The sequence below is a fragment of the Phyllostomus discolor genome, chromosome 5 (assembly GCF_004126475.2).
Source record: "Phyllostomus discolor isolate MPI-MPIP mPhyDis1 chromosome 5, mPhyDis1.pri.v3, whole genome shotgun sequence".
In the NCBI taxonomy this organism is placed as follows: Eukaryota; Metazoa; Chordata; class Mammalia; order Chiroptera; family Phyllostomidae; genus Phyllostomus; species Phyllostomus discolor.
The window spans coordinates 172,446,326-172,463,647 of NC_040907.2; positions in this window are offsets into that span (position 1 = coordinate 172,446,326).

Consider the following 17,322-nt stretch of genomic DNA (forward strand, 5'->3'; position numbering starts at 1 on the left):
CTGGAGAGGCCCTTTCTCCTTAGCTGGAAAACCCTGAAAGGGGAGGGGGGGGGGAGGGGAGGGGCTGGAGCCCGCACCCTCCAGTGTCAGAGGGACAGCTGGAAGGGAGCCACGGTCGTGGGTGGGCTCTGTGATACCGGCGGCCTCGAGCCTCCGGCTGGCGTAGCCTTTGCATCTTCCATGTACGGAACCCTCGGCCCCGTGGCTCCGAAATGACCCTGTTTAACGATTGGTCTGCTGTGCATGCTCCTTCCTGGGGCAGGAGCGCCAGGAAATCGGGGACTCTCTACCTTAGCGCCACACTGGAGGGCTGACAGCACCCCCTACAGGCTGGCTGGGCGGGAGGGGCAAGTGTAAGGTTTGGTTAGGGTTAGGGTTAATTACTCGAGCTTTAGAAGAACTTCTGGTATCAGGTATAGTGTGTCCTTCACCTTCGCTCTTTATAACAAGTTTTGGGCTATTATTGTAATTAACTGGCTCATTTCTTAAAAATGTGTTTAATTCATATCACATTGCATGGATACATTTGAGAAGCATTCCCATCTTAATATTAAATAACCATGGGATTCCACCCGATCGTGACTTCCTGATGAACTAACGCCTTTATCATCATGAAACGTTTCCCTTTAGAGCAAGCCTCCTCAGGATCAAGTTGATGTCAGGTAACTTACTGCTTCCCCAAACAAAGCCCAAAACATTCACAGCAATGTGACCAAAGTCAGCACTTAGCAATATGGAATTCACAAGGACTGGCACGCAGTCAAAAATTACCATGCCAACAAAAACACGAGAAAACACCACCTATCACCGGAGCAACAATCCATTTTGTGCCAGTAACAGGCACAAAAATGAGAAAGATGATAGAAAACATAGGTGTTAACGCATGTTTTAAATGTTCTCCACGCATTCAGGAAGGTTAAAAGAACCAACGAACATGATGAGGAGAACGGAAGCTAGAAAAAAGATCCACATCACATTATAGATATAAAAACCATCTCCTGGAATGAAAAATACACCAAGAGGTGATGAACAAGTTAAGCACCAGAGAAGAGAAGATTCGTGGACTTGAAGACCACGGAGAGAAACTGGTTCCCACCGTCGGGGACTCCTCTGCTCGGCCTTTTCAGCCTTGGAGTCCATGTGTGGGGTGTCGGAACTGTCACCCCGTGACTCCGCGGGCGGCGTCAGATGAAATAGCCAGTGGATGCAGAGTTCGCATTCCGCGTCTCTTGCCTTTCTCCTCACGGTGACATTTCCTGACTTACGTCAGCACTCCGCACCCTCACCCCCTTCTGTGAGACCGTTTCGTGTGCGTGCAAGACAGTCAACGGCGTCTGTCACATCCTGCCTTCCACGCTGGGGTCCGCTCACATTCTAAATAGTCTGTAAGTGTCTTCACGCTCGGGCGTTCACTCTTTGTGCTGTGAGGTTCTAGGAGTGTTGACAAACGCCTTACAGCCTCACACGGATAAACCTCCGCTGCTCCCCCGTCCGACCCGCCCCCTTGCACCCAGCGGGCGCCAATCTTTTCACAGTCACTCGTGCCGCCTTTTCCCAAAGGTCACGTAACTGGCAAGGTGCAGTGTGCGGCCTTTGCACACTGACCCCTTCACGCAGCAACATGCACTTGGGATCTATCTGTGTCATTTGGTGATTTATTAACGCATTTCCTCTTATTGCTCTGTACTTTAAAAAAAAAAAAAGGCCCAGATATTTACTTGTGTCTGTGGAGAGACAGGCACATGTGCACGCATCTGGAAAAAAATCAGAAGTATTTTCGTATCTCAAAATACAGTGCTGCTGCCCCCACTGCCCCCCGCTCGGGCCAGAAAGCCAGAGCTGTTCTAGCAGTTTCTTCACTCCTCCTAACCTTCCATTTGTGGGCAGTTCCTGTGGGTGCCCCCGCCACATACGTCCCGAATGCGTTGATTTCCCTCCGTTTCTACGCCTGTCGCCACGTCCAGGTGGCCATCGTCTCTCAGCCAGGCCCCTGGAAAGGATTTCTAATCCCTGCCCCCACTCCGCCTCCTCCTCGTTCTCCAGGCAGCAGCTGGAGACGTGAACCCCTGCTCAAGTCCCGCCAGTCTTCCCAGGGACTCAGAATACCATCCAAATGGCTCAGTGCAGGTGTAGGGCCTCGCCAGGCCGCGACCGGTCTGCTCCCACAGCTCCGCAGCGGCCGTGGCCCCCCAGCAAGTGCCCGCTCCTGCCCCGGGCCTTCAGCTCCTTGCACGGGCCCCTCCTCACTGTGGAGCCATCCGCCCGGAGGCCTCGGTGGGAGTGCTGGCCCAGTCACCTCCTCGGAGAGGCCGTCCTGGCTCCCCGCGAGCACGGAGGTTTGTTCTGCTCCTCGCCTCCATCACAGACTCGAATGCTGTGTTTTTGAGGCTTGTGCTCCTCACGCGCCTGTAAGAACCACTGGGCAAGGCCACGCGAGTTTTGTCGCCCCCTGGACGCCGCGCCCAGGCGGTGGCTGCCACGTGGCAGGTGCTGAAGAAATACGGGCGAAATGAATGCTTGGAGGAGCGACGGAGGCCAGCGAAACAGGGCAGGCCAACCAGCGGGACGTCCTCACTCTTATTCTTAGCGACCCTGGGCTCACTTTGTGACATTTCTAATGTACCATTCTTTAATCTGTTCAGTAAACACAATACTTTTTCCTGGAAAACTTAGGCTAAGAATGGAAATAATCAATATAATGCGGACATCCTCATATCTGGCTGCGTTGTCGAAATTCAGAACATGCTAGCTAGGAACATCTTTCTAGTAACTTCTCTTTAAAGGACAACACCAACTGATGGTGTGGACCATAATTTGCTATTTTAGATTTTACTGAATTAGTCGTTTGTTTATGTTTATTGTATATTAGGTACTTCCGATTTTTTAAGTGTTTGCCGGTTTCAGGATTCAAAGAAGGCTGGGGAAAGGGAGAGGGAGAAAGGGAAAAGTTCAGGGCTGTCATATTCTCTCAGCATTCTGTTTTACGTATCTTTTTATTTCAACATGGTTCATTAATTATATTTCTTGGGATGACATTTTATCAGTATCAAACTACACCTTCCTATTGAATGCTTTTGGCCTTAAATGCTGCCGTATTTGAGGTTAATACAACCATTCCTGTCTATGATTCTATTTGCCTAATACATTTTTTACTCATCCTGGTATCCTTAACCCTCCATTTTAGTTTTATTTGGGGTGCCCCGCCTTCAGGCAGCACACAGCCAGGTATTCTTAAATCCGTGGATCCAAACCCTGGGAATTATGGAAATCGAGGTTCTCAAACAGAACTTCTGGGGACACTTGTTCAACTGCCATTTCTTGTTCTCACCCCGACCGCCAGCGTGGAGCCCCCGCGTCTGCATTTGAGTTGTAAAAACCAGGTTTCTGAGGGACCCCATCCACACAGCCCTGGGTAGGAACCACTAGTTAGAGCATCCCACTGCTAACCGCACCTGGTAGCTTCACTCATCACCCCCGCCCCGTCCTGTGCGAGGTTTCGTTTCACGCTCACTTCCTTCCTGCTCTTTCTCTCCATGGGCTACTGGGTAGTTTTTCTCCATCTGTTTTTTTTTTTAAATACTAATAGAGTATAATTTTATTCCCCAAAATACCGACGCCTGCATTTCTTTAGTTACGAATTCAAGAATGCACCTTCTTCTCCTGCCCCTTGGCCCCAGGTGAAAGGAGTTAGCTTCTTCTGGATTTGAGAACGTCATTATTACCAACGCATGTATGCCTCACGGTATGGCTCTCCGGTGTCAGGAATGTTTATCTGCGTTTACAGTCTTTCTAGACCCCCAGTTACGAGCGTTCGCACTCAGCTGTCCGTATAAATTGGCTCTCCTCTCACAAGCCGTTCGTTCATAACTCACCCAGCCCAGAGCATTTAACGAGGCCACGTCTCCCCGTCGGCAGGAGCTGTGCGTCGGCCTGAGGTGCAAAGCCGAGGCCCCAGACCCTGCACAGAGGCACTCACCGCCTGGTTTCTGCACGGATCATTTGTACCCGGATCCGCGTTCTGTGGAGTGTGAAATTCGACCTCGCGACACTCCGCCCCCCGGGGTCTGCGGGCGGGAGCCTCCGTCGCCTGGTGTGCTGTTTCAAAGGAGTCTGGGACCAGCTGTGTCGTCTGTTCTCAGAAGCAACATGCCTTATCTTTCTAAGGTGCTTCTAGGATTTTTCTTTTAATTATCTTATTAAGCAATGTGATTCTTTTCTAATGAATTTTGTCTGGAACATGGTAGCCGTTTTTAATCTGCATATAATCAGATTTTTTTTTTTCACTGAGCACATGTTTCTCTTGTTGTGCTTGTCTTTAATCATAATTCTCTCCCAAGCATTCTGGCTACCTCGGTAGATACATCGCTGCTTCCGAGGGCTCAGCGTCTCCTGCTCGCGTGGGGTGAAGTTTCCCCATGGAACCACCAGCTCACAGAGCAGCCGGTGGGGTGTCCGAGCGGCCCTACCCCAGCCCCCCGCCAGAACTGCAGAGCAGCCCACCCCGCTCCTGCCTGCTCGCACCCTGTCCTCCTCAGCAGCCCTGGGAGGGGGGGGGCCCTGCAGCCAGGAGGGATGGAGGGGGGAACCGCAGGCAGGATGAAACTGAAAAGCAATGAGCAACTCAAAGAAGCAGCCCACGGAATGGGAGCCATTTTTTTTTTGCAAACCATATATGGGATTGAGGTTAGTACCCACCATAGAGAAGGAACTCAAACAACTCAACAGAAGAAAAAATAACTCGATTGAAACATGGGCTGTGGACCTGTTTTCATTTTTAAAATAAAATAAGTCGACACGTTAGGTCTCATTACTTAAGTTGCATTAACACAATAATGAGCAGCTAAAGTTACAAGTAATTGTACCTGCTAATTAACATGTGACCACGGCGGCAGGTCAGCTTCCCAGGGAAGAGCCAAAGGCCTGGCATTCTTCATTAATGTGTTTGTAGGCTCAGCTGTCGAATTCTGGTGTTCAGCGAGTAAACATAATTAAATAGATGTAAAGTCAGCAGCAAAGCCATTAATTTCAATATACTTCAAAATTAAACTTTCCCTACATATTTAATTAAGAAGAAAATGATGTATTGCCAAAACCCAATCTGTGCAATCCTGGCCTGTTTTATTGTTTGTTACCGAGAGGTTGAAAACATCAGAGGTTTTCTTGAGTTGCAGAGAAAATCTATGTAAAAAAAATCACATATCTGATCATACGATTTGACCAGAACAGATCTTAACTATGTTATTAAATAATAACATACAAGTCCTTAAAATCCCAAGTTTTCATTGTGTGTTTTAGGTTAGGTACCCTGAAAATGTGGCAGTCCCAGAAAACAGTCTCGTTTACCCAAAACAGTCCGTGTTTCAGTGGTTTTGTGGGCGAGGCCTTGGGGAAAGGGGCCTCCTCGCATCGCCATTGGGGGTGCACAATAGCAGAAACGCTCTGATTGGCATTTACCTTTGCCCCGGAAATCCCTCTTCTAAGAACGTACCTGGAAGGTGGGCCTCAGGCTGTTCATTGTAGCATCGTGTGCCACAGCAGCAGAGGCGCCGTGACCGGGCACCGCCGCCCTGTGGGCCCCCCCCGCCCAAGGAATGGGACAGAGCCCTGTGAGTGAGTGGGAAGTCATCCGCGTTCTGTGTGGCCTCCGTGACATGCTACAGGACAAGAGCAGAAGGCAGGGCCGTGCAGGAGTCGTGCTAACTTCGTGAAAGAAAGAAGGGGAGCGAAGAACCCGTGACTGCCAAAAGCCAGGCCCCCGGAGGAAACATCAGGAGGAGAGAGTGACTGCAGTGTGAGCAGCGATGGAGGCAGTGAGGAGGCGAGACTTCTTCGAGACCGGACGGTGCGGGCTTTTGAGCCAGGCTGATATTTTGGAAAAGATCAGAAATGGAAATGAAAGCAGTTTTTAAGAGCGAGCCTGAAATTGGAATTCAGTGGGATGCTACAAACTCAATGGCATGTTAAAGGCATCATGGAAGGCGTTACTTCAAGTGACTTTCACACTCGGTGCTTTCATTAGGCGTTGCTGGTGGGATGTGCTCTACAGAGAAAACACCGGTCTCTGCCCTAGAGAAGGCCGGTGCAGGAAGCGCAGGCAGGCAGGGTCTCTCTCCCCGCTCTGCCTGACGGCTGGCTAACACCCCAACAGTCTCAGGGGGGGCGTGGCAATGTCCAGAGGAGCCAGCAGAAAACTGGGGAAACCAGAGAAAGAAGACTTAATTCACCATCCTGCTTCTGACAGATTCAAACCCATGACAGACTTGGGGATAAATTTAACAAAAGACACGGCAGACCCCCATACAGAACACAAACATGGCCGCAGAGGGGACCTCGCTGGATTACAGATCACGGTGTCACTCTCCTCGGACCCGACCCACAGGTGCGGGTGGCCCGGGTCAGAACTCCAGCTGGCTTTGTTGTGTGCGGGGGACTGAAAAGCTGTTGATACAGTGCATGTGGAAATGCTGATGGCTATAATAGCCAAGGCACTTTTTTAAAGAATAAACTTAGCCCTGGCTGGCGTAGCTCAGTGGATTGAGCTCGGGCTGCGAACCAAAGCATCACCGGTTTGATTCCCAGTCAGGGCACATGCCTGGGTTGCAGGCCATGACCCTCAGCAACCACACATTGATGTTTCTCTCTCTCTCTCTTTCTCCCTCCCCTCCCTCTCTACAAATAAATAAATAAAATCTTAAAAAAAAGAATAAACTTAGTTACAGGATGGACTTGGTTACCTGCTACAAAGCTACAGTAACAAGGACAGCATGACCCTGATGGAAGAACAGACGTACAGACCGATGGCACGCCACAGAGCCCAGGAGCAAACCCTCACGCGTGTGGCCGGGAGATGTCTCACAGAGTTTTCAAGGCAGTTCTAGGGGGAGAAGAGAAAACCCCTTTACCAAATGGTGCCGGGACTCCTGGGTATTCGCACCCAAAGCCCTTCACTCGCACCACATGGTAAGCTCAACTCTAAATGGATCATAGACTTAAGCTGTGACGCTTCCAGCAGAAACCATGGGGCAATTCCATGGCCTTGGTTTAAACAAACACTTCTTAGACAGGACATAGACATGTGATCCGTAAAGGAAAACATTATAAATAGACCTTTCTCAAAAAATTTGTCTCCTCAAACCTTTCTTTGGGGCCTCGGCATGCTCGTACGGTCAAACACTTGGATGTGTGAAGGGCGCTGCTGGAGAACAACGAGCCAGATCGTACAGTGGGAGAAAATACTTTTTTAATCCTCACCCAGGGATATGTTTTCTTTAAACGATTTTAGAGTGAGAGAAAAGGAGAGAGAGACATTAATTGGTTACCTTTTGTACGCTCTTCCATCTTCAATATTAAAGCGGCTGCACAGAAATTCGCCGATGTTGACAAGGGTTTTTAAAATGCACGCTAATATGACAGCTGTCACAATACAATCTAACCAAATTCTTTCGAATGAAGTTAAAGACAACAAAGCACTAGGAGAGCCTTTGAAGGGAAAAAATGAAACGGACTTTTTGGCCAACCCCATTATAAGCTTTCTTTGGGGCATTGAATGCTCGCTTAGTGAAAAGATGTCCCGCTGCTGGCCCATTGTGTCCTGTTTGCAGCCCATGGAGCTGCGTGCTGCGTTCAACACCTCGGGGACTATGTTTTAGTGCCGCTCAAAGGCTTGTGAATACCCCCTTGTTTATTTCCTTTCCTCTTGGAATGCCTTTCTTGGACACCCGTGAAATAGGAGTTTGGGGACTTGGTGCATGAGAAATAATGACGATCGCGCGCGGAAGCTCTTGGCCTGGATGGAGAAGGCGTCCTGGGCAGCCCCGTGAGACACCTAAATCCGGGCCCCGTCACTTTGCTGGGGACGGTTAGCACACCGGGCCCTGGCGGGGGATGCACTGAAACACTCCGCTCTTAGAGACCTGGAGCACGTGCTTTGTTCTTCAGGGCAGGACTGTCCCCGAATGCCGAGATGTCTGAGAAGATACTAGAGTCGATTCTAGTAATTTTTGAAAAAAAGATTTTATTTATTTATTTTTAGAGAGGGAAGGGAGGGAGAAAGAGAGAGAGAGAGACATCAATGTGCAGTTGCTGGGGGCCATGGCCTGCACCCCAGGCATGTGCCCTGACTGGGAATCGAACCTGCGACGCTTTGGTTCGCAGCCCGAGCTCAATCCACTGAGCGACGCCAGCCAGGGTCGATTCTAGTAATTTAATCAAATGTGCTTATCCAGAGAGTTTGGCCTGCTTTTTTTAAGTTGAAAAATAATTACTTTCCTTGGCAAGATCTACCGATCACAAATATATGAAATAAGCAGGTTTGAAATTTTACTAAATAAAAGTTAACTTATGGTCAGCTACCAATGTAAAGTTTGATGAGCTGTCCACTGTTGAACTGATATTTTAGAATAGCTCATTATGAAGCAACAACTATACCCTCGAAATAGCATGTATGTGGAGGGAAAGAGAGAAAGACAGCAGCCCAGGGGGCGGCCCCTGTGGGAGAAGGCCATGCGTCTGCCAATACAGACCCGCCTTACGGGAGCCGCAGCCAGGATGCCTTTCTGGCACCGTCTTATGGTCGCCATAAATGTTTTAAAGATTAAATTTAAGTTCGTGTGTGTTTGTGTGTGTATGTATATATACACACACAAACACACACAGATTTTGTTTGGTGCAAAGAAGCACGCAAGAGCGGCCCACACAGGACTTCCAATCATAAAACATATCAGAGTTAAAGAAAACTCTGTTCCAGAAGCGGAACAAAACTGCAGGTTCAAACAGAGAGGAATGAACGTGCCGCACGTCTGACCGTCCCAGGGCAGGGTGCGCAGTCCTGAACGGACGTGCCGGCTGTCGGACCCCCACGGTGTCGAGTTCCGCCACACGAGACTGACGGGCTCTTTTACTTGCGAACATGAAGACTGACCATGTTCGGGCAATGCTGCCCGATTGCACCTGGCACAGGTACGACGGAAGCATCAGAAGCATCTGCATGTGGGATCCAAAGTATGTGAGGGGGTAGGTGGTTTGGCAAAGCTTGGGGGGTAATTGAGCCCCATCCCTTGGAGACCCTGCCTTCGAGTGTCTTCTGGCGTTCACAGCCTGGGCAAGTTCAAGTGCAGAAATCACTCCAGCGCCTGGGGCCAGGCCGCTGGGACGGAGCAGCAGATTTAAAACGTGCCTGGAGACCCGGGGTGGGGCGGGCCTTCGAGCCTTGAGAAGGTGAATTTACAGTGCGGCCTGGTCCTCCACATTCAGCTGGGCGATGGATTCAGGAATGGTGAAAAATTATCTCGGTGAAATGAAAGTTCGAAGTTTCAAACTTCAGAGAGCGGTGATATAAATTGAGTTACAGCAAACATAAAATTTTACAGTTAGAAACCTTCCAACAGAATTTATAACATAAATAAGGAGGTTGGAGAAAAAGGCATATCTAGAAATTATATAGCAGAAAGAGAATTAAAATAACAGTCTTAGAAGTTATCAAAACTAAACACATACGCACACAGTTTCATCAGGCTGTCGGAAAGGATGTCGTGAAATGTCTACATTCTCCCACCTGCTGGAACACGAGGGTATATTTCTATCACTTTTTTTTAAAACCAGTTTTAGTTGATCACATATATCAGAATGCTAAGGTCTAACACCTAGGAAATGAATTTTCTTGATTAGAAGAATTTCCGACAGAATCCCTAAATTCCAGTGATTCAGTGTTAGCTGGAATGACTACTTAGAATGCTGGCAAAGCTGTTTGATGACCTCTGTATAAATTGAAAGCTGTCCTATCCCCAAAAGTAAATGTAATGCACATCAAGAAGCACGTATATCTTCCGGGGGATAAACCTGGGGCACGCAGAGAGAAAATGGCTCTCCCTGTGCCTGAATTACCCTCACTTTCAGACCCTCGCAAAAACAGATTCTCATACTTATGAACTTAGATTGAGTTATTATTTTAAAACACCCTAGAGAGACCCACTTTAAAATAGTATTGTATTCATGGCTACCCTTACAACACAGAACCAATAATGTGACCTAATGCATTTGGTCTTGAGTCTTTAAATACCAAATCTCTATTTCCAAAAAAAAGTGGGTAAAGTGAATTCTGATCAATCAAGGGTTGCACCATGGGTCAAATATCTGTCTGGGATATATTTTGATATGTCTACAGATTGGGTCCTAACTTCCAGTGCATGGCCCCCAGGGTGGTGCAAACATGGGAGCACCGTGTAGCTGGACCACTCAGAAGGCTTTCTCGGAAATACTGACTCAACAACCCACAGGGTGGCTGACGTGAGTCAGTGCAAAAATGCTGTGAGGAACTCTGAGTCTATCTTATGCTGTGAGAATCTTTGAATCCCGCCCCCCAATGCTTTGTGGGGTGGGGGAGCCGCTTTTGCTGGGGCTCGGCCCAAGGTACCAGATCTTGAGCCCTGACGAGGGATTTGAAACTCATAAACTTCTTATTATCAGCCCTTCCTTTCCAGAAATCAAATCCGACTCTTCCTTGGGTGAAAATAATAAGTGTCTATTACACAGGACAAAAAAAATTTATGCCTTTCTGTGTGCACTCTTTTGACAGGGGAAAATACACTTTACCCCGTCTTAAAGATGGATTTTCCATGGTGGAGGAAAGGAGAGGAACGATTTAGACGAACGTGCCAGGAAGTGTGAGTGCTGGGGCTGCACTGATCTATCTGATCAGGACTTATGAGCCGAGGTGACATCCGGCCCAGAAAGCAGTTTGGAAGGAAACACACCCAGTGCCGTCACACTGAGGCGTTTCTCGGAAATCGCCGTCCCTCCGTTAACCGAAAAGGTGGTTAGGCATGCACAGGGTTAGAGGCCGCGGTACCCAGGACTTTGGGTGCTTGGATGAGCACCTGCATCTTCATCAGAAAATGGGGGAAACCACCCCCCCCCAGCCTTTGGGTGCGCGTGAGGATCAGGGCTGCGCCCACTCCCGCGTGACTGGTAGCTGTCTCTCTGTGGTCACTCCCTGTTCCCTGTCTTCACCCGGTTCCCCCACCTCTCTGAGAGCAGAGCCAGTTCAGGGTCACGGTCAGCAAGGTCCCCCGGTTGCGAGCAAAGCCTGAGTGGGAGCTTCCGAAACTCGTCCTAACCAGAGGATGGTGGATCGGCCTGCGTGCGAGCAGTTAACCGGAGGACAGCGCTGGGCGGGAATGGAACGAGGAGACGGAAGACTTCTGCCCCGTCCCGCTTACTGTGGCTGATCTGCACAAATGTCTCCATCTCCAGGCCGCCCGGCCAGCGGGTGAGCGACGGTCACAGCTGGTCTGCATGCCCCGCAGGTCCCAGCGGCCTCTGCGGAGCACGCAGAGATGCACTTGCCAAAACTGAAAGCATCGCAGGAGGTTTTTGCAATCAAACGTTCTTTCCCATCCCCCTTTGTTACACATATTCTGCATATTTCAGGGAAAGGTATGACTTAACAGAAAGTGAATGGGGCCTGGATCAATACTGGATTATTCGTGGTCAGACAATAAAATGTCACACGTAGAGACTGATTTCCGGTCCCTAAGTTGAACCTTCTTCCTCAGGTGACATTAAACTAACTTGCACCGTGCCCCTCTCTGGGAATTATCCAGTTCCAGAAGGGAGTCCATTCAATCGAAATTTCTCTGTGGCCGTGGGGAACACCTCAGAAACCCCTGGACCGCCCAGCGTTGTCCGGATTCCTTCAGCCTGCACCCCTGCCATGCTCAGAGATTCACGCAAAAAATCCCACTCCAGCTTCTCTGTGTATGAGTACGTGTAGAAGGGCTCCCTCCAAGTTTACATTTCCTTAGCTCACACTCTTTCAGAGTGAAGCTAGAAAATAGGTCATCGTGTTGTTAGGAAGATATGTCTGGCATCTCTTGCATTTCAGTCTCATTATGACTCACTACCCAGGCCAGCGATCGTTTTCATAACATGCCCACGTGTGCATCTTTGTGTGCGTGCACATGCGTAGAGGTTCCTAGTAACGTTACGCTCTGGGGGAAAGTCAAGAAAGATTAATAGGGCATAAAACCTCTAATAACAACAGGATATTAGAAGAAAATAAGAGAATAATTACTTGAGCACATAAACAACATGGTTCACGCTTATTATTTTGCCTTTGTTGGGTCCATAATTTATGTCTTTAATAAACTCCAGTGCTTTCTCCAAAGCACAGCCCAGCTGTCTTTATCATCGGCGTTAACAGGAAGGAGAGTCACTAGATTGTGTGAGCAAACTTCTCGTCACCATTAAGACGTTATGTATGAACACGTAACACTAAAAAAACCTCAATGAGGTGGAATCCTGCAGATTCATGGTTTAATCCTACACCAGCCTCTTCCGCCCCACCCTGCCACCTGTCGCTGGAAAGTGCGGGAATGTTCTGTGTAAGCGTCTTGTGTTGAGAAGCCATTCAACTGCTTCAGAGAAGATTCCCGTGTAGTCCAGGACTTCAAAGGTGTGAAACTCAGACATTTTAACTAAAGGTGTGCTGATGAGGTTTTCAGCAGGATACTCAATATTGATGGCTATTCTAATTTTGTTAACAAATTGAATTTGTATTATGTGTGAATTAAGGTTTACTAAACAGATTTTGTGTCTTAGGGTGACATTGGTTTAAACAAATCTGATTTTGAAAAATGTATCTCTATGTATTCTTCAAGGAGAACTCTTTTCCTTCTACAATGGACTGACATGAAAAAATAAAAGCTGAAGAGAGAATAAGTAGGACTTACAAATACATCCAGGGTCTTTCCTGGTTGCGCAGGCAACTCGGAGACAACTTAAATCCAAAAATGCACGCACATCCGCCACAGACTTCACCAATCAACACAAAGAACTTTTACAACCACATGGATCCCCTGCCGTCTGCAAAAAGAAAAAAAAGAGCAGAGATCACTGAGTACTTCTAATTAATGTGAAAAGCCAACATCAAAACCCAGAAGAACTCTTTCTCAAATGTCTGCTGTAAACCTTTGCTAGGAGCAGCTGCCCAGGGGAGGACAGAGGGGCTGAGATGAGCCACCGTCAGGACGGAGGGTCCGCGGGGCCTATGCACTGCTGAGGAAGGCGCCTCGTGGGTAAGGGCTCCGACCGGAGGGGCAGACTGGAAGGTGAGCCCAGGACTTGGACAGGCAGATGGGAAACAGCGTTCCTGAAGGGAAAGGGACAACGGGGAAGAGACTCTGGGGACAGGAGACTGAGGGGAGAAGGTGGTGAGGGAGGAAATGTAGGGGTTTTTTGTGGCAGACTAAAATAAAAATAAAAGGAAAAGGCGTGCACCCTCTCTCCAAAGGAAACCACCCACTGAGGAAGCTGCCCGGCAAACCACTGGTCGTGTGCGTGGGTGATGGGAAGGTGAGGAATCTTCGTCTATAATGCTCATCTAAAAGGGAATCAAAAAACAGTAAAGCATTTCAGGTGGTAGCAATTCTCTCTGCTCTCTGCTCTCTCTACAAAACAGAAGAAGATGCAAGAAAAATTCAGACCAGAATTAAATATCATTCTGCAAGCATTTAGGGATATGAAAACCACCATAAACAGAAAAAAATTTTATTGTAAAAAATAGTCATAAAACAAGAGAACAGGAGTTGATTGAACTTAAAAGAGAAAGATAAGGCAAAGACAAGTGTGTAACATTAGCCATGAACACTATGTTCCATGAATGCCGAAGAAGGAATATACCTGAGGGAAAATTTAATAACAGGTGTATAGGAAAAGAGAATTAGAAAACACAGAGGAAAAATTAGATTAAAAAGGAGGCAGAGGAAGATGACAAATGTTTATAGGGGAAATGGTTAAAATGGAAGCTATGCCAAGATCTAACGTACGTATAATTGGTGCTCCTAAAGTTAGACCGCAAATAATTAAATAGAACTAATATGTACAACTCTAATGCAATTAAACCTTCTGAGAATTGAGGAAGACTGACTCTACATTGTGGAAAAGCTTCATGGGCAGCTAAGAGAATTGACTAGGAACAGTGATCACTGGGACATATCTAAGAAAAATGATTAGGTGTTACTGGTGAAGAAAAGCATTCAGCGACTCCCAAAACAAAAAGATCACAGCCTGCAAGTGCAAAAAAGATTCATTCAGCACCAGGCTTCTGAACAGTAACATGCAACGCAAAGGAAAATTGAGCAGCGTTTTCAAAAAGCTCAAGGAAAAAAAGGTGTAAGACAAGGATTCAATTTCTAGTCATTCTGGGTGTTTTTTTTTTTTGAGTATCAAAGAAAAACAACAGTTGTAAACATGCAAGAATTCAGAGAATCCTGTACTCATTGACTTTCTTGAGGAATTTACTAGAGAATGATTTTTTTTCCTAGCAAGAGAACATTGAGGAAACAAAAGCAAGAGGAAGGAAGGAAAGAGGGAGGGAAGGAAGGAAGAGAGGGAGGGAGTGGGGGAGAGAGAGGGTGAGGGAGGAAGGAAAGAAGGAAGGAAAACCTGTTGGGAGCATTTACCAATAGACATAAGACTAATCAAAGGTGGGACAGTGGTGCCCAGGTGGTGTATGTTTTTGATGAAGTAGGAATAATGCAACTAAAAATAAGGGTGCAGGGAAGAGAGAAAGGAAAGACAGCGTGAGCTAGTTTTGCGTTGCGTAGGTACCATGTGGGAGTGGAGGGATAGCATTAAAACCAGAACAACCAGATAGCAAACACTTAAATACAACCGGGGGGGACTGAGCACCTTAAAGAAAGCCTCAATCAGGAATACAGGCCCTCCTTCATGCAGAACAAAATGAGCAATTAAAACACATTCTGTGGAGAAGAAAATAGCAAATATTATGGAATGCACATAGAAATGATCATTTAGACTATGGTGAAGTTGAGACCCAGCACATCAGTCAGATCAGTAAATGTGAGTGGGTGTAATTCACCTGTTAAAGAAAAAGATGTTTAATTTTGCACACAAAGCGAGACCCCACCACACGAGGAACACACGGGCCACACCCAGAGGCGCGCCCGTGATGGAGGCAGGCTGGCGTGGAGGGACGGCAGAAGACGACCAGGGGAATGAAAGAAAGAAGGAGTCAAGGCTTGCATTCCTTATGTTAAAGAAAAAAAGTAGAATTCCACCTAAAAAATTAAACGCGACGAAGAAGGGTACATTCAAGTGTTAAAAATCACCATTACTGACAGAGATGTTGAAGAACAGCTGTGCACCCAAAAGCACCGAGAGCCGCTTGGACAAAGCATGTACTCTAGCAGACGTAAGGCGATGAGACTAGAAAGAAACACAAATAACAAGAGACTTGAACGTATTATTCTCAGTGCGAGTCAAATCCAGGGGGCAAAATAAAACGAGTAAGGATTTACAGTGGGGCACCCCCGGCATAGATCTCACACTTGACACATCGAAGCAGAGAATATTCCCTCTCAAGTGCGCAGAGAATACTTATCATAGAGGGAATGTCTGTGTTCTCCCTAAATTCCTCTGTTGAAGCCCTAACCCCCCCAGTGGGGCTGCATTTGGAGACGGGACATTTAGGGAAGTGCTTAAGGTCCTATGGAGACAGGAGGGTGAGGCCCTACTCAGACCCAGTCAGTGCCCCGAGAAGAAGAGCCAGCTGAGGGCTCCGTCCCTTCCCGCACGCACGCACTAGGCCCGGCCCTGCGAGGGTACCCCGAGGAGGCAGCAACGAGCAAACAAGGAGGAGGGTCCCCATCAGAAACCAGCCCTGCCCGCCCCTTGATCTCCAACTTCCAGCCTCCAGCCTCCAGGACGCGGAGAAAATAAATGTCTGCTGTGTCCGCCGCCAGGGGGGCGCTGTTTTTTTTTTTTACGGCCGGGAGAGCGGAAGAACACAGCTCCCAAGCATTACTCAGGTACTAGCTTACACAGGCAGATAGTCATTTTTCTGAAACATAAAAATATTACAAACAAGAAATACTAACACATCCTTAAAAGATCCTCCCAGCTGGAAATTAAAAAGCCTGTATTAAACAATTATTGAGTGAAAGTACAAATGCAAACAAACGGAAACCTGAAAGCTAAGGTTAATGAAGACACTGCCCATCAGTTTATAAACATTTAAAGTGGTGATCGCGGGAAAATGCACAGCCATAAATACTTACAGTTTGTCAATAAAAGAATAGAAGTGAATGACCCAACTTTCCAACCCAAAATACTGAAAAACAAGAACAAAGCAATTCATAGAATGAATGCGAAGGAAATAATAATGATAAAACTAGAAATTAATGAAAAAGCATTAAGAGTACTAAATTTAAGCCCTGGCTGGTGTAGCTCAGTGGATTGAGCGCGGGCTGCAAACCAAAGTGTCACAGGTTCGATTCCCAGTCAGGGTACATGCCTTGGTTGCAGGCCATGACCCCCAGGAACCACACATTGATGTTTCTCTCTCTTTCTCTCTCTCTCTCTCCCCCCCTCTCTCCCCCTCCCTTCCCTCTCTAAAAATAAATAAATAAAATCTTAAAAAAAAGAGAGTACTAAATTTAGGTGTTTTTAAACAAATGAACAATGCACTAGAATCTTAAGATTCTAGTGTATCCATGATCAAATGACGAAATAATTTATGACTAAAAATCGAGTAACAGAGGAAAGTGCATGTTGATGTGTCAGGGAAAAAAAGTATGTACGTGTCATCCTGGGTTACGAAGGTAACCCCAGAAAAAACTAGAACAGCGGCCACTAAAAGCACTCACCTTTGGAGATGGCAGTGGGGTGTAGCAGGTGGGGGTGCTGCTGTTCTGGTCTGGTTTTTTTTTTAAGCTTATGAGTACTCTAACTTTGGGCCATATATATGTAACACTTTGGTAACAGTGTAAAATTAAATTTGTTCAAAAGACGGGACGTGGATTGTTGGTTAAATGAGCACCCGAACAAAAATGCGGATCCCTCACATCCAGCAGCCATCCAGGCCCGCAGCAGCCTCTGCGTCCCCCCACCCCCCGCCCCCAATCCTCCCACCGTCAGCAACCACAGTGCCCGAGGCAGGGGCGCAGGAGGCATGAGCAGGGGGCCAGCCTGCTCGCCAACATCAAAGCGGCCTGGGGTGGCTGGAGTGACATACACAGTCGTAGCTTGGGGCAGGAGACAGTGGCTTCTTGCCTCCAGTGGGTCCGACCCCCCAGTCCTGCTGAGACGGCACACCTGGGCTGGCGCCAGGGGGCACACTAGCCCCAGGCAGGACCGGGCCGGAGAAGCCAGCCCGGAGAGATCAGTCAGCACACACCCGGGCTGAAGCAGAAGCAGAACCCGGCCTGTGGGCATTACTTATCCATAAGGGGCAGACAAGAGGGCTGTGTCAGCCCGTCGGGTTTGGAGAACATTTCTGAGTGAAAAAGAGTGTTTTTCCAGCTG